Here is a 24,285-nt window from a genome sequence, read left to right on the forward strand (position 1 = left end):
GATAGAAGGATACATCTACTTCTCGACCTTCCAGGCCCGCCCAGGTATCCAGCTGTCAGCTCCTCCCTCCACCACTTGGATCTAAGGTCACTCTCGCTCAGACTGAGTCATCTTTCTTCCTCCCCCAACCAGGCAACTTTCCTCAGGCCTCACCCCTAGTGAATCACAGCACCCTTGGAAATAAGCCTTTCCTACCCAGCATATCCAGTAAGCATAGAGTCCTTTCTGTTTTAACCTCTGTGGCTCCCTCTCTAGTGAGGACACTGCGAAATTCTTTGAGGAGTGTTTTCACCTCGGCAGCTCAAGCGGCCCCTATGTGGCTTAAACGTATAGATTTAAGGTATAAAAGTAGCTTAAAGGGCTGACAAGTATGAATTTTCTCCTTAAAATTGTACTCAGCATTTTTCCAATTAAAAAAAAATGATAAAACTGTTTCTGCTTCCTTAAACTCGAGGAACCCTCAGATTTCCTGCTTGGAGTTAATGAGAGGAGGAAGAAGAAGGGGACTGTAAATTTTCTTGCATGTTGGACTAGACAGATGGTGTATTAGGCAGGGTTCTCCAGAGAGACAGAACCAATAGGAGATCTATATCTATATACAGAGAGACAAAAAGAGAAAGAGAGAGAGATTTATTATAAAGAATTGGCTCATGTGATTATGGAGTCCCAATATCTGCAGGATGAGCTGCCAAGCTGGAGACCCAGGAGAGCTAGCGGTTTTTAGTTGCAGTTGGAGTCTGAAGGCCTGAGAACCAGGAGAGCTGCTAGTGTAGTTCAAGTGCAAAGGCGAAGGCCGGCAGGCTTGAGACCCAGGAAGAGCTGATGTTCCTGTCCAAGTCTGAAGGCAGGAAAAACCCAATGTCCCAGTTCCAAGGCAATCAGGCAGGAGGAGTTCTCTCTTACTAGGGGAAGTAAGTAGTAGTTTTGTTCTATTCAGGTCTCCAACAGATTGGATGAGGTCCATCCACATTAGGGAGGGCAGTCTACTTTACTCAGTCCACTGATTTAAATGTTAATCCCATCCAAATACATCCTCACAGAAACACTCAGAATAATGTTTGACCAAATATCTGGGCACCCAATGGCCCAGTCAAGTTGCTACATAAAATTAACCGTCACAGATGGTGACACCTTACTAAGCACATGGAAGAGAAAACTGCCTTGGCTGGGCTTTAGTTTAGGATAACTGCTTTTTCAGAGCACTTTTGCTTCTGCCCTATCTGGATGTAGTGCAAAGACGTTTTCATCTGGTTATATAAGACGAATTAAGAGAGAAAAAGTCTCTTCTGGCAGAGAAGCAGCGGGGCTGGGGAACAGTAGGCTAAAAACACACCTCACCTGGGAGGGTCTGAATCACCACTATATTGATTCACAGTCAAATCTGCTGACCGCTGGACTTCAGGGACCATGCTGAGTTTTTTTTAAAGTAACATTCACATAACATAAAATTAACCATTTTAAAGTAAACAATTCAGTGGTGTTTAGTATATTCACAAGGTTGTGCAATTGCTACCTCTATCTAGTTCCAAAATATACCAAAATAAAACTCCATTAAGCAATTACTCCGCACTTGACCTTCCTCCCAGCCCTTGAAGCCACCAATCTGTTTTCTGTTTCTAGGGATTTAACTATTCTAGATATTTCATATAAATGGAGTCACACAATATGTGATATTTTGTGTCTGGCTTCTTTCACTTGGCATAATATTTTTGGAGTTCATTCATGTTGTAGCGTGTACCAGTACTTCATTCCTTTCTATTGCTGAATAATATTCCATTGTATGTATATACCACATTTTGTTTATCCATTCGTCTGTTGATGGACATTTGGGTTGTTTCCATCTTTGGCTGTTGTGAATAGCGCTGCTACTAACATTCATGTACAAGTATTTGTTTGAGTACCTGTTTTTAATTCTTTTGGGCATATACCTAGTAGTGGAATTGCTGGGTCATTTACATTCCCACCAGCAATGCACGGTGATTCCAATCTCTCCACATCCCTGACAACATTTTTTATTTTCTATTGTTGTTGTTTTTTTAAATTATAGTCATCCTAGTGGGTATGAAGGTATCACTACACATGTATTAGAATGACTAAAATTAAAGACTCACAATACCAAACAAAAAAAGAGGACTTATTTTATGATTTCATTTATGCAAAGTTCTAGAAAATGCCAACTAATCTATAGTAACAATAATCAGATCAGTGGTTGCTTGAGATGTGCAGGTCAGTGGGGGTGTGAGGTAGTGAGGGGCAGAAGGGAGGAATTACAAAGGGCTATAAGGAAACTTCTGGGAGTGATGGATATGTTATCTTGATTGTAATAATGGTTTCAATGGTGTATACATGTCAAAATATCATATTGTACATTTAAAAAAAAATTTTTTTGTGAGGAATATCAGCCCTGAGCTAACATCCATGCCAATCCTCCTCTTTTTGCTGAGGAAGACTGGCCCTGGGCTAACATCTGTGTCCATCTTCCTCCCCTTTATATGGGAGGCCGCCACAGCATGGCCTGATAAGCGGTGCATTGGTGTGCGCCTGGGATCCGAATCCGGGCAGCCAGCAGCGGAGCACGCACACTGAATTGCTACGCCACGGGGCCAGCCCCTGTACATTTTAAATACGGGCAGTTTGTTGTATGTTAAGTAATAAACTGTTAAAAAAAGAATACAGTTTCTGAAACAATTTGGTATATATCTTTTGGCTAAAGTATGGATACACACGCACGGGTGCATTTCTATCTGGTATATACCTAGGAACAAAATTACTGGAACATGTGTGCATATGTCCAGCTTTAGCAGGTATTGTCAAACAGCTTTCCAAAGTGGTTGTGACAACTTACATTCCCAAGATCAGTATACTACTTTCCATCAAGAGTTCTAATTGTTCCCTCAAATTTTAGGGGGAAGAATATATCCACAGATTCTACAATTCTTAATTCTGCAACTGGCCAAGAGGCTGTGGTTGGCAATTATAGCTTTCTTCTTCACTACCCAGCACATTAGCTGGTCATAGTTCTTTACGTGTAGAGTCCCCAAAGTGTTCATTCTTGGAGGATCTGAGTGCAGCCTGAATTGAGTTGCTATAGTCTTCCACTTATGTTTACCACTGGAGATGAAAGTACTAAGGGGCACTCCTACAGAATCCTCTGGATTCCAGATATACTCATCCTTTTCCTCTCTGGGTACCACCAATCCTATTTCTCTTTGACTATCATGATCAATTTTTCCAGACAATTCAGGAATCTCCTTTATTGCTTGATGGTCCAGTTAAATGAAGAGCCCTATTTCTTCAGGTGACTGTATCAACTCCCAGTTCAGTGGTACCATTGTTGTGTACTTTCTTCTGGATGCATTTCACATTTGAAAATTAGGAACTCCAAACTATCAGAACCCAAAGTTGGAATGAGAAGCAAAACTTACAATTATTTCATATACATCCTATCTTTTCTCAAGACAGACCTTATGATCAATCTTTTTTTTGTTCTGATGGTATCTGACTCAAATTGCTGGTCTGAAGGAAATCGGGAAATAAGTCAGCATTTCCTTACAATGTAACTACTTCTGGTGTTATTATAAACGATCTTCATGCAAGAGGAAGCCAACTTATTCACATAGGGAAGGACAGGACTCTTTTTTTTTTTTTTTATAAATTTATTTATTTATTTATTTTCCCCCCAAAGCCCCAGTAGATAGTTGTATGTCATAGTTGCACATCCTTCTAGTTGCTGTATGTGGGACACGGCCTCAGCATGGCCAGAGAAGCAGTGCGTCGGTGCGAGCCCGGGATCCGAACCCGGGCTGCCAGCAGCAGAGCAGGACAGGACTCTTTTGTTAGCAAGGACAGCTCAGTGGGATTTGTGGATTCAAGGCACTCAGATTCATAATAATCTACCCAAATATCCCCATTTCACTTCCCATTTTTTCAAATGAATGCCCCAACTTTCATAGAAGAGACATGTTTGGCCTGTGAATTTAACTTGGGTTTTAGTTTTCTAACCTGTGAGATCAAATTTTAGGTTCATATCTTTGCTATATCTAAGCTGTGGTAACAAATGATGAATGGTTCTTTTAGTGCAATTATAGAAAATCTCTGATAGTTTGTCCATGCCTTCATATGAGACTGTAAATCCATTCCTGATTAGACAGAGGAAGATGGACCACTTCATCTCGCAATGGGAATCAGTTCCAATGGAGTTGGGGTAAGCTGAGTCCTCCAAATTCTCCTAATGTCCCCATTCCAATTCCAGGGGTACCACCTTTCTATCAATGCCCCAAATTTCTGTGAAAGCTGAAAATTCAATTCACATAGTGCCCTGACAACCTACAAAGTCAAACTTCTTGTTTATTTGTCATATATCTTATTCCTGCGGCTGCAAGAGGTAAAAGTCTCTTTTAGCACAGTCACTAAAGTCTCTGTTTTAAATTGTGCCATAAATTGAAATTTGGGGGGATTGATTACATTATTCTCTATTTTAAAGCTGTATTAAAAGCAGACACTCTGAGCCTTTAAATTTGTCACACCTGTGACACAGTCCTAAGTCAACAGCAATGCAGATCTCCAGGTGACAACAGATGACCGTTAACTGCTATACAGTAGAACTTGGGTTGTTAAATTCCCTTTCCAGAATGTTCAAGGTATCTTGCCTGCCTTCCACTCCCAAAAAAAACCCTTTCAGCTATTTCAGATACCCATATTTTTCTGTTATCAATGTCTAAATTTTAGTGGTCTTGGATTTAAACAGCATAAATAAACTCTAGCAAATTAAGCAGAAAAGGAATTCATTGAGAGATTATTTGGTTGGTCATAGAATTATGAGAATTGACAACCAGATTCAGATAAAGGGAATATTTAAAGGGGAGCTAGGAGACCAGAAATACAGACGAACTTACGCCAAAGAGAGTCTAGTAAAGAAACTATAGAAACTGCCATAACTGAATTTTGGCTTTGACTTTCTGGATAAATAAATCCTAAACTGTCTGTAATTCTGTGTATCATTGGTTCTTGAATCAGAGTCTAGGGAAGTAGTTTACAGCTTGCTGAACTAAAATCACATATTAAAGTAGAAAATTCCCCCACTTTGTCTTTCTTTAGAGGAAGAAGGGTACCTGACCTCATCCATACTCACATTCATATTCCCCAAGCTTTGAGGTCCACAAAATAAGAAAAATCTACTGCCGCTGGTTTTGATCTGGGGACCAATCATTCCCTTTGTTTCCCTTAGTAGGTTACATAATCTCTTTTAAATTTATTGGTATTACAGATATTTTAGTTTTATCATTTTAATGTAGGATAATTTTTATATTATTACATTATTTTAAAAATATTTTACTATGTGGTCTATGTTTTCTTTGATTTGTTGCGTTTTCTTTCTGTGAATTCAAAGGTTTAGCATCTCTTTTTATTTCTTCCAGTGGTAATCTATAAAATTACGATACCATATAGATCTTTAACTCTCTATTTCTTTTGGCAGTGTGGGTTGACTTCTGACAAAGACTCTCTCCTTGACCAAACTTTAGTCAGCCCTCCAAGTCCTCTTCTTACCTAGGCTTCTACCTTGGGCTTCAGTGTTCATCCTTGTCCGGCCTGCATTGCCCAGTTTTAGCAAGAATCCTGCTAAGTCAGTTTAGACAGCATCTCACACTCTCAGCATCCAGTAACCCTGGCCAGCCTTCTGCAAGAATTCTTCCTTATCCCTGATGTTTTCTTTTAGTAGTTTTACATCCACCGACTCCTCCCCACCCTGCTCCTTTGCTGTAAGTCCCTACATGTTGGAATTGAGCCCAGTACTATACTGAGATCTCTTTTCCCCTGTTGTAATATTTCCTGAATAAAATCTGTTTTTGCTGCTTTAACTACCCTCCAGCTCTGGTTTTTCTTTAACACTTTCCAACCTAAAGTGTGAGGAACTTAACACACTTCCACTTCCCCCAAGGCTCCCCCACAACGCCCATCACAATCCGAGTGAGCTTTAATATGATGACAATTGTGTTAGTTTCCTAGGGCTGCCATAACAAAGTACCACAAACAGGGTGACTTAAAACAACAGAAATTTATTCTCTCACAGTTCTGGAGGCTAGAAGTCCAACATCAAGGTGTTGGTGGAGCCATACTCTCTCTGAAAACTGTAAGGGAGAATCTTTCCTCTCCTCTTCCTGACTTCTCTGCAACCCTTGGCATTCCTTCGCTAATAGCTGCAATATTCCAAGCTCTGTCTGTGTCTTCACAAGGCCTTCTTCCCTGTGTCTTGTATGTCTTCTCCTCTTCTTATAAGGACAGTAGTCATTGGATTTAGGGTCCACCCTAATCCAGTATGACCTCATTTTAACTTGATTACATCTGTAAAGACTATTTCCAAATAAGGTCACATTCACAGGTACTGGCAGTTAAGACTTGAGCATAAATCATTTTGAGGGACACGATTTGATTCCGTACAGTAATGATGGTAAATTTTAATTTCTTTTAGTTTTTGTTTTCTTTTTTATTATATTTAAAATATGCACATTGACAGTTGGCAATGAAAAGTGAGGAAATCACCATACTTATCCTCATCAACTCCCCGCCAAACTTGAATGAAATGAAATCTATTATAAACTATAAGGAGCATAAATGCATAGTATAAAGAATTTTTTTAAAAACCTAAATGTTCCCCCTATGCTAATATGGAATATAATGTTACCAGCGCCTCTGAAACCCTCTATTATTCTCACCAAATCATTCCCCTCATTTCCCCCAGAGGTAACTACTATATCTGTATTTTTTCTCTTCGTACTGTGCTTGAAGTGGCTTTCAACCAGGTTATATTAACCGCCTAGAGTGATGCTCCCTTTTTTCTAGACTCTCAGAGATTTTGTATGAAATGAAAGTTGTTTCTTGAATGGTTGTTAGAAATTACATCTGAATCCTGACTCACAGAGTCCATAAGCATAATACAATTCACATTGTTTTATGCCACTACATTCGGGTGGTCTTTATGTGCAGCAATAGATAATCAAAACACAATTTGGTGCCTGGAAGTGGGATGCTACCATAACAATAGCTAAAACATGTAGTGCTGTTCTGGGGACTGGCTGGCAGTCAGAAGCCTGACGGCTGATAGTGATGGCTTGAAGTATAATGAAGAATATATTATTGGAAACCAGATGAAGAGGGACCTTTGTTTTGCAGTGGTGGAAAGCACCTCAGCACTGTTGCCTGTAGCAATGTGGGAAACAGGAAATGTACCTAATGAATTCAGTGATCTAGCCAAGTAATTTTCCATGCAGAGTACTGAAGGAGCTGCTTCAATTCTTCTAGCTGCTGTAGGGGACCAGAACATGCCACTCCACAATATGCCACTTTGGCATAAGGATTATTTTGAGCTGGAGGCAAATGAGAATCACCAGATGCAGACAGAAGCCTTTCCGGAGCTTCCTTATCTGACTAAAAGCAGAAACTGCTGAAAAATGAGGACTGTCATACATCTCCTCTGCCAGGGAAGCTTTATAGCCATGAAGAAGACACAAAGTCAGTGCCAAGATGGACCTGCACAAACAAACCTTACTCCACTAGTTCCCCCATGTGTTCACCTTCCTACAGTTTGCTGCCCTTGAAAGTCTAAAACCCTTTTCCTTTGTCTTGTCACTAAATAAAGAAATTTATTTTTAAGATGCTATATAAGGCCAAGTTCTACCACCCCTTTAAGTTACTCATCATGAGTTTCCTCCTGCGTGATGTGTCATGCATGTGTTAATAAACTGTAATCTCTTGTTAATCTGTCTTTTGTCAGTCTAATTTTACAGGGCCCCAGCTGGAGAACCTAAGAGGGTATAAGGAGAAAGTTTTTCCTCCCCTATACTGCCTATAACAAAACACTAGAAAAGAGAGATGAATGAAAGAACTAACTGCTCAGTTTGCAATTGGAATTTGGAGGAAATGTAAGGCTTGGGACAGTTTCCATCTAGCAAGTGCTTCTCAAAGAAAGAGAGGGCTTCCACACAAAGATCAAACCCAGGCGCATGTTGTCAGCAAACGTGGTCCCAGGGGAAAGACGGAGCTAAGGCTATACCTATGGAACAGTTTATTAAGATCTCAGGAAGATTGAAGTAGTGCCTCACAGACTCTTTCAGACAGAAAGAAGGCATTCTATCAATCTTAAGGGCATACCTCAAAGATCTTTCCTGTTAATGAGGCTTTTAAGAATTTTAAGGGCATTGACCCCCAGCAACCTCACCAGGAGCCCAAAGTAGAAAAGGGCTTATCTCAAAGAGATTTGTAAGTGTGGCTTTTGTCTAATAAGTGGAATATATATTGATATATAAGAAACTCTCCAATCTTTTAAAGGAAGTACATCAGCTTAGACTGAAAGGGACAGAGACAGTATAAAATTAAAAGAAGGCTTTGGCCCTCCAAACTTCTACGGGCAGGAAGCAGGCTAAGAAAACGCTCAGCTGCAAACTAATGCTGGCTATTCTTATGGAAAAGTAAGGATAACTCAGGAGGTGGAATTGAGAGCCAGAGGGAATGATTCCCAGTGAGCAGTAATGGGCCTTAAGGACCTGGCAACATGTACCTGACTGGATGTCAGAATTGCTATGGACCAGTGATTGCTGTGTGTCTCCAATTGCCCCCTTTTGAATGGGAATGTCTGTCCCAACACTGCATGTTGGATACACGGGCGCCAGATAACTCGTTCTTTTACTCAAGTCTTTTGACCCAGAAGAAACTACCCAAGGAGCCTCATCTATACCAAGAACAACTCAGAAATGAGATGAGTAGCTTATGAAGAGGTGGAGAACGTAAAGTTCTGGGGGCAAAGGAAGGGTGTTTTGCGGCCCAAAGGACAGCAGTCTCTGAGGGGACTGTGAACACCAAGCTTTAAACTAACAGCAGAAAGCCTAACTCACTACATTACAAAGATCAAGTAGAGCCCATGGGCTGGCAGTTCCTCTTGAATTATTTGTGGCCAAATCCTAGAGTGTACCCTGGGTTAACCGCCAGGTTCCAGTTCCAGCACTTGGAGGAGAGCTTGATTCTCTGCAGCCAAGGACCCCACTCTGATATCCTGGGCCTGAGAGCCTGGAAGCACAACAGATTTGAGTGATTCCAAAAGCCAGTTTCCTTCAGCCAGTATGGGGTGAGTGCATAGCGTAGCCTTGTAGCCTTCACAGCTTTGTAAATGGAAGAACAGGAGGAAGAACTAAGAATCATGGTGCCCCACTTATACTGGAATTTCCCCAAGGAGCACAATCAGTTCGCACTGTTCTTGTTGTCAGGAATTCCAGGAAGTAGGTTATGAGCTGAATAACCATGGTAACCGTATCTGTTTTCTTGCTCATCATTTTATTTGCAGCTCCTTGCAAAGTGCCTGGCATATAACAGTTGTCAATATATGTTTGATGAATGAATGAATGAATAAATGCACACATGAGTAAATAGATGAATAACAGGTACATATTCACAGACTAGGGACAAGCCAAGATTTTGTGTTTTTCTAAAAGCCTTCAGAAAGACCAGCCAATTACAAAAAAGTTTGCTTTACCCAACAGAGAATTTCCTCTCCGTGGTCTTCCTGTCCTGACTTCTGAGCTAAGAAGGACATCTGAGAGGATGAAATGTCAGCTTTGGCTGAAGGGAAAGGCCAGCTCACTGGTGTGAGAACAAACACAGACTGGAGTCCTGGCAACATGTTCGTCATACTACATCAGAATTTCTCAAGCTGACCTGAGTCCACTACCCAAGGAGCCTTGGCAGTGGGCTAACAGGAAGGGAAGCCAGAGAAGTTAAAATAGGAAGAACTTGATGACTAATGGATTTGCTGGCTGAGGGGACTTCAAGGAAGTCCCCTTCCTGTATGGTTTATTTCCCTCAAGGGATGGTACCACCATTCGTTGAGAGAGGGAACATTGGAAAAGACTCCTGCTTATGGAATGGGAAGAAGATGGACTCAGTTTGGAAGAGGATGACTCTGAGGGCCGAGGGGTCATGTAGAGCAGGCAAGTGGATGCATGGATAGATTTAGAACTCAGAAAGTACTGGAGACACAAATTTGACAGTTGTCTGTATTACTGCAGACACAAGAGATCACCTAAATAGACTGTAATATGAAACGAGAAGAGTTAGGGCCAGTGGTAAAGCACATAAAGGGTTATTTCTAGAACCTTCACCGCAGCCCTATGTATAAGAGGAGTGTCCAACTATAAGTGAGTAGCTGGATAAATTAGAACACATTAATGTGTGAAATACTGGGCTGCCGTTTAAAATTGGCCAGAGGGCATTGGGTTTCTCCAGCTGTTTAGCATCTGTTGCAAGAATTAACTGTGTGGAAAAGAGCCTTAGCTGTTTTCTGCAGTAGCAGCGGCCACTTGCAAAGGCCCTTTGGCTGTGAGATTCTTTAGGAAAGCAGCTCTCAAAGGATTCACTTCTAGAGGGAAAAGAAGTACAGGAACCTCTAGTTTGGTCATAGATGACTCCTCAATAGGTAGGATGGGAGAAACTGGGAACCGTCTCTCACTAGACAAGTAATTCATAGAACTTTGGATTAGGAGTAGAACTTCGATATCTAAGAGGAAGAATCGGGAAAAAGGAAGACTATGGGGTCAAGAGAAGACTATTTGGTGATTGTGACTCAAAATCTCAAGCATCCCTGGGTGGGATTAAACCACCAACCTTTCAGTTAACAGCCGAATGTGCTAACCGATTGCACCACAGAGACCAGGTTAGCATCTTACTCCTTGCTTATCACACTTAGATATCTTTAATCAAACACTACCATTCCTCTGCCTGGATTCCAGCCTTTTCACTCTGAGATTACAAGTAGGCCTGAGTTGTGTGACTCTAAAAGCCACAACGTGAAACCATTCCCTCCAAGCGACACTAAGGTCCTGGCTTCCTTTCTTCCCAATTCCTCACCAACAGTAGGAAGGAAATGCCTTTTTCTCCCAAAGTTGAGACCCACACACAAGTAAAACCAAATCCACTACTTGAGGGAAATGAGAATGGCTTGAGGGAGTGGAGCAGGGGTGGGTGTGTAGTGCGGAAATAGCTCACCACTAATTTAAACTAACAATCCTTGCTTGGGAAGTCAGGCTGATGTCCTTATTTCAGTAAATTCCTTTGAAGCCCAGTTTCATGATCTCTTTATGAATTTTAAACTCAGATATTGAGCATTTATTCAAAGATGTAAATTCGATATGGCAGTGAGTCTGAAGCTCTACCTGAGTATGATTCTCAAGAAGTACTAAGTATCCCATGGGGAGGCAAAACAACATCGGGGGACCTGAGAGACAGGGTACGTTAAACAGTCCCCCCAACATGCCCCCCTACCCCCCACATATAGTGATTCAAAAATATCACTAGTGAGCCATAGCTTTTCATAGAGAATCACTAATTTATGAGTACAACTATAATTTTTTACATGAAATGTGAAACCGACCTGCAAGTTACTTTGAAACAAGAACATTAGTTTTAGTAATAAATGTAATTTCTCCAGGATCTTTGGAATTCTAAAGCAGTTAACTTTTGAAAGTTCTGTAGAGCCTGGGAAATTCTACTAAACCCTCCAACATTTCCATTGGTAGATCCCGCCATTCAGAAGTTTCTAGCTAGAGAAATTCAGAGCATCCTCTACACTTACTTAAGCTCAGAAAAACAACTAACACTCTTAGTCTTAATACGGTTAGTCTTTTTAGATGCAACAGTTTAGTTAATGCTGCTTGTAAAAGCAGATCAGAAGCAATCTTCATAAAATGGAAAATATTAGGATGTCATTTCCTGGCTAGGCAGTAAAGTAGATACACTGGAAGAAGAGAATTTCTCCAGAGTACATGTTGGGTTGATTTAAAGTTTTTTGTAAAAATTCCACAGATGAGGTTTACTAGAGGTACAAGAGCCATGGCAGAAAGTCTGAGTCCACAAAGCAGAGACGCATATTTTCTTTCTTCAAATTTTCTTACAAGATCTGATGATCAACTCCTATAAGCAAGGAGAATGCCCCGGCCGGCTGGTGGCTTAGCGGTTAAGCGCACGTGCTCCGCTACAGGAGGCCCGGGGTTGGGATCCTGGGCACGCAACGACGCACCACTTGTCCGGCCATGCTGAGGCCACGTCCCACATACAGCAACTACAAGGATGTGCTACTATCACATACAACTATCTACTGGGGCACTGGGGGGGGGGGAAGGAGGAGGATTGGCAATAGATGTTAGCTCAGTGCCGGTCTTCCTCAGCAAAAAGAGGATGATTAGCACGGATATTAGCTCAGGGCTGATCTGCCTCACACAAAAAAAAAAAAAGAAAAAAAGAAAAGAAAAGAAAGGAGAAGGCCCTTTCAGAGCCTGAAAGGGGTGTTGATTGAACGACATTCTCAACATTCTCACATAACAAGAGGAGAAATGAACCAGGAAAATATTAAGAGAGCTGACAGAACAAGGGACTTGAACTCCGAGGAACTCAGGATCAATGGGATCAGCCATTTACTGGAATGCAAGGATTAGGACAGAGAAAAAATGTCAAGAAGTGTACAAAGAGTGAAAAAGAGTGAAAAACGGGAGCACTTCAGGAACGAAGTCTACAAAAGGCAGGCGCAATTGAGAACGGCAGAACAGAAGTCAAGGGAAGGCGGAAACAAAGAGCATTTATAAAATGCTCATTAACATAGTGAACTGACCACAGGGATGCAGAGATTAGGTAAGTGGACGAAGGAGATCTGCGATTGAAACAGGGGAGCATCCAAAGAAGGAAATGGATACAGGGGTGGAGACAGGGATGGCGTCCATCCTGGGTGGCTGGATGGTCGGTAAGGCGGGAACGGGAACACATCGCACCGTCCAATCTAGGTGGCGGGTGGGGGGAGGGGTGTGTCGGGCAGGGAAGCGTTCCCGGTAACCTTCTGGCCACTTGGTGAGAGGACTGAGAGCGTCGGTGATGCCCAGTCGAATACAATGTTGGCCAGAAGTCCACTCTGTCATCCCTCTGCCTCCAGCCCCCAACCCCCCTGCTTGGCCAGACTGGCCTCCTCCATCTCCCTGCTCTGTCTCCTCCGCCGCCGCCGCCCGGTCGTCTAGCTACCCGGGCAGACGGACGGGTCCAGGTTCATTCTGACTTCTCCGCCTCCCGGGCGCCAGGCTCCGGCTCTCGGCTCCCCTCGGCGCACGAGACCACGACGCACTTGGCGCCCAATCGGCGGCCCCGGGGAGACGCAGCCGGCACAGGACCTGGCCGGCGGCGGCGGGTAAGCTGCCCGCGCCTTCGCCGGCACGAGGCGCCAAGTAAAAGAGCACGCCACAGGCCCCGGCCGGTGGCCGGACCTGGCGACGTAGACCCCGCGCCCTCCCCCACCACCCCAACCCGAGCCACACCTCAGGAGGCAGGAAGGGGTGGCTTGGGGGCCGCGACGTTTGTCCCGGCCGAAGGCGTGCCGCTGGAGAGTCGAAGCACGTGCGGTGGCCACGGCAGGCGAGAGTGGCTGCCCGGGCCACTGTGGTTTGGGGCTGAGGAAGAGCGGGAGCGAGGAGAGCGTCCGAGGAGGAGGAGGAGGAGGAGGAGGAGGAGGAGGAGAGACGTCGGGTGGGCGAGGCGAGGCGAGCGAGGGCCAAAAGGTTGGCAGGGGCGCAGGTGAGGTGGCAGGGCTTGGGCTGGCCGTGGAGGGTGCCGGGTGGCCTTGTCGGGGGTCCGGGGCCGAGGCCGAGGGGTAAGGGGCGAAGCGAGCGAGCGAGCTCTGGCGTGGGCTAAAAGGGGGTTGTGGAGGTGCTGGGGAGGTGGGGAGGCGGAGAGGAAGAAGATAAGGCTTCCCTGACCGGGAATCGAACCCGGGCCGCGGCGGTGAGAGCGCCGAATCCTAACCACTAGACCACCAGGGAGCGTCAGGCCTCGGGCCTGGCCTGCGCCTCCTGGACCCGGGGCCTCCATCCCGCCCGCTCGGCGCTCCCTTGGCGCCAGCCCCCTGCCTTTGGCAGGCCAGCCGCGCGCGGCCCCCGGCAATGCAGGCGCCCTAGCGTTCTTCCTGCCCGGCTGCACCCTCAAAACACTGCGCGCGCCTCCTTCTCGCACACACGCACACGGCCGCGGGCCCGGCTCCCGGCCTCCGGCTCCCGGCTCCGGGCCAGGAGGGCCCTGCGGTTCCGCAAAAGGTCGGCCCGCTGCGTTGGCCGGGAATCGAACCCGGGTCAACTGCTTGGAAGGCAGCTATGCTCACCACTATACCACCAACGCTGCACAGCCCGGGCCGCCCCGAGATGCCGGCCCGGGGCTCGCGCCGGCGCCGTCACGCCGCCGCCGCTGCCGCTGCCCGGCGCAGCCCTGCCCCGACGCCCCGCCCGCTCGCAGCTCGGCGCTGCCCCAGGCGCCGCCAACGGCCGCCCCGCGCCAGACGCAGCGGCCCTCGTCCGCCGGCCCGACCGCCTCTGGGGGCGCCCTGGCCGCCGTTCGACCCGACCAAAGCCAAAGCCGACCCCGACCCCGTCACGTCCGCCCTCCTCCTCCCTCCTCAGGTCCTGCGGCAGCGGGCTCGGCCAAGCCCTTCTCCACCGGCGGCCCCGCCAGGCCACTTCCGCGAGGCACCGAGGCGGGGGACCCATCCGACCCCCGACCCGTCCCGGCAGCTGTGCAGCTGTGCGTCGCGTCGCAAGGAGCCCATTGCGCCAGCCACCTTGGCAGGGCCGCTCGTCGGGCGCCGTGGGGAGGAGCAGAGGAAGCCCTCGCTCGGCTGCGGCGAGCAAGCGCCCGGCGAGGAGGAGGACAAGGAGGAGGGGAGAAGGGTCCGGGTGGGCGAGGGTGGGCAGCCGGGGCACGAGTCGGCGGCCTGCGCCTCGCTGGAGGGCGGGGAGGGAGAAGAAGGGCCCTTGGGCGCAAGCGGCTGGACGGAGAGCGGTGCCGGCGACCAAAAGAGGGCGTCTTGCCTCCCCGTCGGGGAATCGAACCCCGGTCTCCCGCGTGACAGGCGGGGATACTCACCACTATACTAACGAGGACGGCGGCGGCCGCCCCGGCGCGCGACCGCTGTCGGGCTGCCCGCCGACGCCTACCCTGCTCTCGACCTCCTGCCCACCACGGCTGCCCGGCGCGTGCCCGGCCCGGCCCGGCCCGGCCCCTAAACAATCGCGTCATTCGACAAAGCAGATGGCGACCTCGATGCGGATGCGGACCCGGACCCGGACCCGGACCCGGACCCGGGGCTGCTCAACGCTCCGAGTGCGCGCTGCCTGTTGCCTCCAGTGCGGGGATCGCGCCGGCAGGAAGAGGCCCGAGAGGGCGAGCAAGGCGGCGGGGAGAAGGTGGGCGCGCGCCGTGCCACGTCCGCCGCGAGGAGAGGCGCGGGTGGGGGCTGGCGGCAGAGGACGGCCGCACCCCGGGGACGCGGCCCGGCGGGGGCCGGGGGTGGGCGAGGGTGTGTGGGCGGCGGAGCCCGGCGAGTCTCCCCGCCGGTCGGCGCGCGGGTCCCGTCCCTTGCGCGCCCACACAGCGGCCCGCCAGGCGCCGCGTGCGGCCAGGGTGGCACCGCTCTGCGCGTCGGGTCCCAGCCAGGTGAGCGGACACGCGCCCAGGCCCGCCGTCAGGATGGCCGAGCGGTCTAAGGCGCTGCGTTCAGGTCGCAGTCTCCCCTGGAGGCGTGGGTTCGAATCCCACTCCTGACACGCCAACCTTTTGGCCCGCCCAACAAATGCCCGGGTCCCGGGCCTCCGCGACACCCCGTCGCAGCTCTTTACCGCCTTACCGTCCGTCGCTGGCTTGCGCTCTTGCCGCCTCTCCAAAGTCCAGCCCCTACACCCACGCCTCTCGCCCCACCAGCTGCTCAGGCACGGCCACCTTTCCTGCCGACCCGTGCGCCGGCCTGGCAGAAATAGCCCAGGAGGGTGCTCCGGCGCCTTGAACCCCCTGGCAACTGGCTTGCTGGACGCACGCGCTCCCCCACCCACTCACACACCCTTCCTACCTGACCCCCCGCACGCGGAAGCTTCAGGACTTTGCACCACATCTTTCCCTCCCCTGCTTCCCCTCCCCGCCCCGGCGCCCCCCACCTCCCTCCGACCCGATCCCTGCGCCCCACCCCCTCCCCGCGCCCCCTCCCCCCGCTCCGTGCTTGTGGGTTCCCCCCTCCCTAACTGCCTCCCTCCCACTCCCGTCTCCGCTCCCACTGCCGCTCCCTCACCGCGCCCTGCGTGAAGAAAGCCCTCCACGGGTCACCGTCCGACTTCTGTCTGCTGAACAGCGACTCCCTCTGAGAGCCTGACACTCGCGCAACCAGCAGCACAACCGTCCGACGTTCTGTCCTTGCCGCCAGCCCCGCCCGCCTGCCCACCCATGCCATTCTCTCCACACCCTACTGAGGTCGCGGTCCCCATCTTGCTGGCCTGTGCCACCCACCGCGATTTTTCACCTCGGGGCCTCGCCCTGGCCACCTGCCTGCCTCCCGGGACACGCGCAGCGCAGCCATCTGCTCGCCAGCCAACGACAGAGCCCTCCCTGCACAGGGCCTGCCTGGCACCTGAGCCCAAGCCGGGAAGGTTGCTCCAGTGAGTAGCCAGCAGAAGCCCTGGGCCCCCCCCCGTCACGCACCCGCCAACGTCCGGCCCCCAGCCGGGGCCACCCCCCTCGGCGGCCACACCGCGTCTCCAAGCGGGAAACCGCAGCCGGGGCCGAACCCCACCACACCGGCGCGCTCCCTCAGCGGGCTGCCCGCGAGCCGGCAGCCACTGCGCCACAGCGCTCCTCCGATCCGAGACCGCGCTCCTGCCTCGCCACCGACGCACCGGAGCTGGACCCTGGCCGGGGAGCCGTCGGCCAGAGCGCAGAAGCCAGGCTCGGGCACTTGGCCTGGCCTCTGGGCCTGAGGCCCGCTCGGCGGCGGGCGGCGGCGGAGGCCGCGCTCCCGGGCCTCCAGCTCCGACGGCTCCCCCCACGCCCCGCCGCCCCCGCCCTCGCACAGCCGGAGCACCGTTCCCGCCCGTGCCCGCCCTCGCGCCCAGCGCCCCGGCAAGAAAGCCAGCCGCCCAAGGCACTTTGGGACCGGGCTGTGGGTCGTCGAAGGAAACGTCGGCCTTCAGCTGCACCCGCCCACAGATCCCCTACCCTGACTGGCATTCGGGCGCGGGCCAGGCTTGGTCCGGCTCCCGGCTGCCTCTGGCGACGCCGGCCATCTCGCCGCGGCCCTGGGCGGCAGAGAAGGCGCGGCACGGGCCGAGCCTGCCTCGGTGCCTCGGTGCCTCCTCGCCCGCCCCCTTGCGACCGCGCCTGCGCCCTAGCGCCCTTCACGTACCTGGAGCCTCTCTTGGAGCCCACCAGTCCGCCGCCTGCTCAGATGGAGCAGGTGGCCGCGGAGGGCGGGCGGGGACCAGCGTCGGGCGGCTGGTGGTGGCGGCCATCGGTGCATGGGTGGTTCAGTGGTAGAATTCTCGCCTGCCACGCGGGAGGCCCGGGTTCGATTCCCGGCCCATGCAGCACCCCGATCCCCTTTTGGTCCCGCCGCCCCAACGCCGAGCGAGGCTTCCTCTCTCCCGCGCTCAAGGCACCTGTCCCACACCGGCTCTGCGGCCCACCGCAGCACATTCCACGTGCTCTCGTCTCCCCCGCCCCCACCCCCAAGCCCCCTCTCTCGCCCTGGAGACAGAAAGTGCACGCGGGGAACCAAGCCCCCGTGCCCAGACACCTCGACCGCTCAGCCACTCTTGTGCCCACACGCCTTCCTTGTCCCTCTGCTCTTCGCTCCCGTGACCCCGCTCGGCTCACGCCTTTCGCTTCGAGGAAGGCTACCCTGCACCACACACTGGCCCCCGCACGCCCCACTCCGTCACGGGGGTTCGCCCCCGCTCTCTGCCTCGCTCTACCCCCACTCCGAGAATCAGACCGTGTCGGTTCCTACCACCAGTAGGAGGCAACTTGCCACTCCTACGAGTGATCCACCGCATTCTCCCCGACGGTCACCGACTCGTGATGGCGCGCGCTCCAGTCGTTCCGAAGAGTTCCACGATATCATCACGATGCACACACACAGCGAGCATTCATTCACCTTCTCCCGCTTGGCCGCTCTATTTCCCAAACGCTGGCCCGCCCCTCCACCACTAAAACCACCTCCGCCGCCACCACCACCAAGTCCACCGAGTCACCTCCACCAGGGCCAGCACCACCGCTATCGTCACCGCCGCCGCCACGAACACCCCCGTCGCAGGCAGCACCACCACCCCGAGAACCACCGCGGACACTCCCGGGTCCAACAGCACCACAGCCTGCAAACCCCAAGCGGCACCGCCAGCCCCAGCACCTCCTCCTCCACCCCTCACCACCCTCCTACTCCCCCAGACACCCCTACTCCTCTCCTGCCCCACACTCCCCTCCCCGCTCCGCCCCCACCCGCGGCCCCCACGTTCCAAATTCTGCTTGGCCGGGGACCGCGGGTTGCATTCGTCCCTTTGGCCTCTTTTCAACTCAACCCCAGACACACACCTGAGACCCGACTCTTTGTCGTGGGCAGAGGTCACTTGTGTCTCTGGGGCAGTTGAATTCCCCACCCTTGCCTGCTGCCTACCCCTCCTCTCACCCTACTCCTTCGCCTGACCACCTCGCAGCACAGGACACCAGTCTCGCCGGCCTGGGCCCTCTCCCACCACGGGGGCTTCCATCTTCCTCGCGCCAGGGCCCACGCCCCCTGCCCGCCACCTGCTGTTCCTTCCAGCCCCCAGGCTCACCCCCTCCATCCCTCCGCCACCAACCCCGTGGACCCCGGGCCCCTCTACGCACACTTCCACCGGTCCTGTCCTCCTCCCTCGGGCCCCTCGGACAAACCCCTGCTCCGTCCCCACCGGCACCCTAAACCTCGGCCCCCCCACCGCACCGCCCCCCCCCCCCCGCGGCACCCGTGCCGGGCAAGGTGCGCCACCGCCCGGAGCCTGTGCAGAGCCCCTGCCTGAGCGGCCAGCCGCACTCCCGGCCACATCCCGCAAGCCCCGCACCTCCCCGCCCACGCTCCACTCCGACCCACCCGGGACGCCCTCCCACACCTCCCCCGTGAGCAGCACGACGCTCACGGCCGTCCCCTCTTTTCGGGGTCGTTTGGCCCTGTGCCCTGACCCGCGTGGGAGGCCACCCACGGGAACAGACACCTTCATCCCGCTCTGTCACCCGCCCACCCACACTCACCCCCAGCACCCCGGCCAGGCCGGTGAGGGAACTTCCTGCGCTGGCGGTGAGCACCCCCATGCCCACAGGGGCTCCTCGGCACACGTCAGAACGGCTCCGTCTAAACCCGCGGAGTGTGCCGCCGCCGCCGCCGCCGCCGCCGCCGCCGCCGCCGCCGCGGCTCTCTGCCCTTCCTGGGCTCGGCTCTCCACTTTTGCCTCCGAAGGAGCCAGTCGGCGAAGAGGTGTTCAAGTCGCTGACAGCGGCCCGGTTGTTGTGGCGGGAAGGAGACCGAGAGCTGCCATCTACTTCGGGGAGTGTCCACAGAAGGAGATGGATCCAAGGGTGGAGACAGGGATGGCGTCCATCCTGGGTGGCTGGATGGTCGGTAAGGCGGGAACGGGAACACATCGGACCGTCCAATCTAGGTGGCGGGTGGGGGGAGGGGTGTGTCGGGCAGGGAAGCGTTCCCGGTAACCTTCTGGCCACTTGGTGAGAGGACTGAGAGCGTCGGTGATGCCCAGTCGAATACAATGTTGGCCAGAAGTCCACTCTGTCATCCCTCTGCCTCCAGCCCCCCACCCCCCCTGCTTGGCCAGACTGGCCTCCTCCATCTCCCTGCTCTGTCTCCTCCGCCGCCGCCGCCCGGTGGTCTAGCTACCCGGACAGACGGACGGGTCCAGGTTCATTCTGACTTCTCCGCCTCCCGGGCGCCAGGCTCCGGCTCTCGGCTCCCCTCGGCGCACGAGACCACGACGCACTTGGCGCCCAATCGGCGGCCCCGGGGAGACGCAGCCGGCACAGGACCTGGCCGGCGGCGGCGGGTAAGCTGCCCGCGCCTTCGCCGGCACGAGGCGCCAAGTAAAAGAGCACGCCACAGGCCCCGGCCGGTGGCCGGACCTGGCGACGTAGACCCCGCGCCCTCCCCCACCACCCCAACCCGAGCCACACCTCAGGAGGCAGGAAGGGGTGGCTTGGGGGCCGCGACGTTTGTCCCGGCCGAAGGCGTGCCGCTGGAGAGTCGAAGCACGTGCGGTGGCCACGGCAGGCGAGAGTGGCTGCCCGGGCCACTGTGGTTTGGGGCTGAGGAAGAGCGGGAGCGAGGCGAGCGTCCGAGGATGAGGAGGAGGAGGAGGAGGAGGAGGAGGAGGAGGAGAGACGTCGGGTGGGCGAGGCGAGGCGAGCGAGGGCCAAAAAGGTTGGCAGGGGCGCAGGTGAGGTGGCAGGGCTTGGGCTGGCCGTGGAGGGTGCCGGGTGGCCTTGTCGGGGGTCCGGGGCCGAGGCCGAGGGGTAAGGGGCGAAGCGAGCGAGCGAGCTCTGGCGTGGGCTAAAAGGGGGTTGTGGAGGTGCTGGGGAGGTGGGGAGGCGGAGAGGAAGAAGATAAGGCTTCCCTGACCGGGAATCGAACCCGGGCCGCGGCGGTGAGAGCGCCGAATCCTAACCACTAGACCACCAGGGAGCGTCAGGCCTCGGGCCTGGCCTGCGCCTCCTGGACCCGGGGCCTCCATCCCGCCCGCTCGGCGCTCCCTTGGCGCCAGCCCCCTGCCTTTGGCAGGCCAGCCGCGCGCGGCCCCCGGCAATGCAGGCGCCCTAGCGTTCTTCCTGCCCGGCTGCACCCTCAAAACACTGCGCGCGCCTCCTTCTCGCACACACGCACACGGCCGCGGGCCCGGCTCCCGGCCTCCGGCTCCCGGCTCCGGGCCAGGAGGGCCCTGCGGTTCCGCAAAAGGTCGGCCCGCTGCGTTGGCCGGGAATCGAACCCGGGTCAACTGCTTGGAAGGCAGCTATGCTCACCACTATACCACCAACGCTGCACAGCCCGGGCCGCCCCGAGATGCCGGCCCGGGGCTCGCGCCGGCGCCGTCACGCCGCCGCCGCTGCCGCCGCCCGGCGCAGCCCTGCCCCGACGCCCCGCCCGCTCGCAGCTCGGCGCTGCCCCAGGCGCCGCCAACGGCCGCCCCGCGCCAGACGCAGCGGCCCTCGTCCGCCGGCCCGACCGCCTCTGGGGGCGCCCTGGCCGCCGTTCGACCCGACCAAAGCCAAAGCCGACCCCGACCCCGTCACGTCCGCCCTCCTCCTCCCTCCTCAGGTCCTGCGGCAGCGGGCTCGGCCAAGCCCTTCTCCACCGGCGGCTCCGCCAGGCCACTTCCGCGAGGCACCGAGGCGGGGGACCCATCCGACCCCCGACCCGTCCCGGCAGCTGTGCAGCTGTGCGTCGCGTCGCAAGGAGCCCATTGCGCCAGCCACCTTGGCAGGGCCGCTCGTCGGGCGCCGTGGGGAGGAGCAGAGGAAGCCCTCGCTCGGCTGCGGCGAGCAAGCGCCCGGCGAGGAGGAGGACAAGGAGGAGGGGAGAAGGGTCCGGGTGGGCGAGGGTGGGCAGCCGGGGCACGAGTCGGCGGCCTGCGCCTCGCTGGAGGGCGGGGGAGGGAGAAGAAGGGCCCTTGGGCGCAAGCGGCTGGACGGAGAGCGGTGCCGGCGACCAAAAGAGGGCGTCTTGCCTCCCCGTCGGGGAATCGAACCCCGGTCTCCCGCGTGACAGGCGGGGATACTCACCACTATACTAACGAGGACGGCGGCGGCCGCCCCGGCGCGCGATCGCTGTCCGGCTGCCCGCCGACGCCTACCCTGCTCTCGACCTCCTGCCCACCACGGCTGCCCGGCGCGTGCCCGGCCCGGCCCGACCCGACCCCTAAACAATCGCGTCATTCGACAAAGCAGATGGCGACCTCGATGCGGATGCGGACCCGGACCCGGACCCGGACCCGGACCCGGGGCTGCTCAACGCTCCGAGTGCGCGCTGCCTGTTGCCTCCAGTGCGGGGATCGCGCCGGCAGGAAGAGGCCCGAGAGGGCGAGCAAGGCGGCGGGGAGAAGGTGGGCGCGCGCCGTGCCACGTCCGCCGCGAGGAGAGGCGCGGGTGGGGGCTGGCGGCAGAGGACGGCCGCACCCCGGGGACGCGGCCCGGCGGGGGCCGGGGGTGGGCGAGGGTGTGTGGGCGGCGGAGCCCGGCGAGTCTCCCCGCCGGTCGGCGCGCGGGTCCCGTCCCTTGCGCGCCCACACAGCGGCCCGCCAGGCGCCGCGTGCGGCCAGGGTGGCACCGCTCTGCGCGTCGGGTCCCAGCCAGGTGAGCGGACACGCGCCCAGGCCCGCCGTCAGGATGGCCGAGCGGTCTAAGGCGCTGCGTTCAGGTCGCAGTCTCCCCTGGAGGCGTGGGTTCGAATCCCACTCCTGACACGCCAACCTTTTGGCCCGCCCAACAAATGCCCGGGTCCCGGGCCTCCGCGACACCCCGTCGCAGCTCTTTACCGCCTTACCGTCCGTCGCTGGCTTGCGCTCTTGCCGCCTCTCCAAAGTCCAGCCCCTACACCCACGCCTCTCGCCCCACCAGCTGCTCAGGCACGGCCACCTTTCCTGCCGACCCGTGCGCCGGCCTGGCAGAAATAGCCCAGGAGGGTGCTCCGGCGCCTTGAACCCCCTGGCAACTGGCTTGCTGGACGCACGCGCTCCCCCACCCACTCACACACCCTTCCTACCTGACCCCCCGCACGCGGAAGCTTCAGGACTTTGCACCACATCTTTCCCTCCCCTGCTTCCCCTCCCCGCCCCGGCGCCCCCCACCTCCCTCCGACCCGATCCCTGCGCCCCACCCCCTCCCCGCGCCCCCTCCCCCCGCTCCGTGCTTGTGGGTTCCCCCCTCCCTAACTGCCTCCCTCCCACTCCCGTCTCCGCTCCCACTGCCGCTCCCTCACCGCGCCCTGCGTGAAGAAAGCCCTCCACGGGTCACCGTCCGACTTCTGTCTGCTGAACAGCGACTCCCTCTGAGAGCCTGACACTCGCGCAACCAGCAGCACAACCGTCCGACGTTCTGTCCTTGCCGCCAGCCCCGCCCGCCTGCCCACCCATGCCATTCTCTCCACACCCTACTGAGGTCGCGGTCCCCATCTTGCTGGCCTGTGCCACCCACCGCGATTTTTCACCTCGGGGCCTCGCCCTGGCCACCTGCCTGCCTCCCGGGACACGCGCAGCGCAGCCATCTGCTCGCCAGCCAACGACAGAGCCCTCCCTGCACAGGGCCTGCCTGGCACCTGAGCCCAAGCCGGGAAGGTTGCTCCAGTGAGTAGCCAGCAGAAGCCCTGGGCCCCCCCCCCGTCACGCACCCGCCAACGTCCGGCCCCCAGCCGGGGCCACCCCCCTCGGCGGCCACACCGCGTCTCCAAGCGGGAAACCGCAGCCGGGGCCGAACCCCACCACACCGGCGCGCTCCCTCAGCGGGCTGCCCGCGAGCCGGCAGCCACTGCGCCACAGCGCTCCTCCGATCCGAGACCGCGCTCCTGCCTCGCCACCGACGCACCGGAGCTGGACCCTGGCCGGGGAGCCGTCGGCCAGAGCGCAGAAGCCAGGCTCGGGCACTTGGCCTGGCCTCTGGGCCTGAGGCCCGCTCGGCGGCGGGCGGCGGCGGAGGCCGCGCTCCCGGGCCTCCAGCTCCGACGGCTCCCCCCACGCCCCGCCGCCCCCGCCCTCGCACAGCCGGAGCACCGTTCCCGCCCGTGCCCGCCCTCGCGCCCAGCGCCCCGGCAAGAAAGCCAGCCGCCCAAGGCACTTTGGGACCGGGCTGTGGGTCGTCGAAGGAAACGTCGGCCTTCAGCTGCACCCGCCCACAGATCCCCTACCCTGACTGGCATTCGGGCGCGGGCCAGGCTTGGTCCGGCTCCCGGCTGCCTCTGGCGACGCCGGCCATCTCGCCGCGGCCCTGGGCGGCAGAGAAGGCGCGGCACGGGCCGAGCCTGCCTCGGTGCCTCGGTGCCTCCTCGCCCGCCCCCTTGCGACCGCGCCTGCGCCCTAGCGCCCTTCACGTACCTGGAGCCTCTCTTGGAGCCCACCAGTCCGCCGCCTGCTCAGATGGAGCAGGTGGCCGCGGAGGGCGGGCGGGGACCAGCGTCGGGCGGCTGGTGGCGGCGGCCATCGGTGCATGGGTGGTTCAGTGGTAGAATTCTCGCCTGCCACGCGGGAGGCCCGGGTTCGATTCCCGGCCCATGCAGCACCCCGATCCCCTTTTGGTCCCGCCGCCCCAACGCCGAGCGAGGCTTCCTCTCTCCCGCGCTCAAGGCACCTGTCCCACACCGGCTCTGCGGCCCACCGCAGCACATTCCACGTGCTCTCGTCTCCCCCGCCCCCACCCCCAAGCCCCCTCTCT

General features: G+C 56.0%; 1 long non-coding RNA gene and 9 other non-coding genes across 10 annotated transcripts in view; 2 read left to right on the forward strand and 8 right to left on the reverse strand.

Moving 5' to 3' along the window:
• The window catches only part of LOC131404688 (uncharacterized), a 32,628-nt gene extending 16,436 nt beyond the window's left edge, over positions 1–16,192 (reverse strand). The window contains exon 1 of the long non-coding RNA XR_009219829.1: positions 16,130–16,192. This is a non-coding gene — a long non-coding RNA (uncharacterized LOC131404688). The remainder of the gene's footprint in view (positions 1–16,129) is intronic.
• Positions 10,623–10,696, reverse strand: TRNAN-GUU (transfer RNA asparagine (anticodon GUU)). The gene has a single exon. It is a non-coding gene; the product is annotated as a tRNA-Asn (tRNA).
• On the reverse strand, positions 13,770–13,841 carry TRNAE-CUC (transfer RNA glutamic acid (anticodon CUC)). The gene has a single exon. It is a non-coding gene; the product is annotated as a tRNA-Glu (tRNA).
• On the reverse strand, positions 14,122–14,193 carry TRNAG-UCC (transfer RNA glycine (anticodon UCC)). The gene has a single exon. It is a non-coding gene; the product is annotated as a tRNA-Gly (tRNA).
• Positions 14,880–14,951, reverse strand: TRNAD-GUC (transfer RNA aspartic acid (anticodon GUC)). The gene has a single exon. It is a non-coding gene; the product is annotated as a tRNA-Asp (tRNA).
• On the forward strand, positions 15,532–15,614 carry TRNAL-CAG (transfer RNA leucine (anticodon CAG)). Its single transcript has one exon. It is a non-coding gene; the product is annotated as a tRNA-Leu (tRNA).
• A 4,287-nt stretch (positions 16,193–20,479) lies between the features above and the next one.
• TRNAE-CUC (transfer RNA glutamic acid (anticodon CUC)) lies at positions 20,480–20,551 on the reverse strand. The gene has a single exon. It is a non-coding gene; the product is annotated as a tRNA-Glu (tRNA).
• A 280-nt stretch (positions 20,552–20,831) lies between these two features.
• TRNAG-UCC (transfer RNA glycine (anticodon UCC)) lies at positions 20,832–20,903 on the reverse strand. The gene has a single exon. It is a non-coding gene; the product is annotated as a tRNA-Gly (tRNA).
• A 687-nt stretch (positions 20,904–21,590) lies between these two features.
• Positions 21,591–21,662, reverse strand: TRNAD-GUC (transfer RNA aspartic acid (anticodon GUC)). The gene has a single exon. It is a non-coding gene; the product is annotated as a tRNA-Asp (tRNA).
• A 580-nt stretch (positions 21,663–22,242) lies between these two features.
• TRNAL-CAG (transfer RNA leucine (anticodon CAG)) lies at positions 22,243–22,325 on the forward strand. Its single transcript has one exon. It is a non-coding gene; the product is annotated as a tRNA-Leu (tRNA).
• Positions 22,326–24,285: the final 1,960 nt, after the last annotated feature.

Source organism: Diceros bicornis, chromosome 4 (assembly GCF_020826845.1).
Source record: "Diceros bicornis minor isolate mBicDic1 chromosome 4, mDicBic1.mat.cur, whole genome shotgun sequence".
Taxonomy (NCBI): Eukaryota; Metazoa; Chordata; class Mammalia; order Perissodactyla; family Rhinocerotidae; genus Diceros; species Diceros bicornis.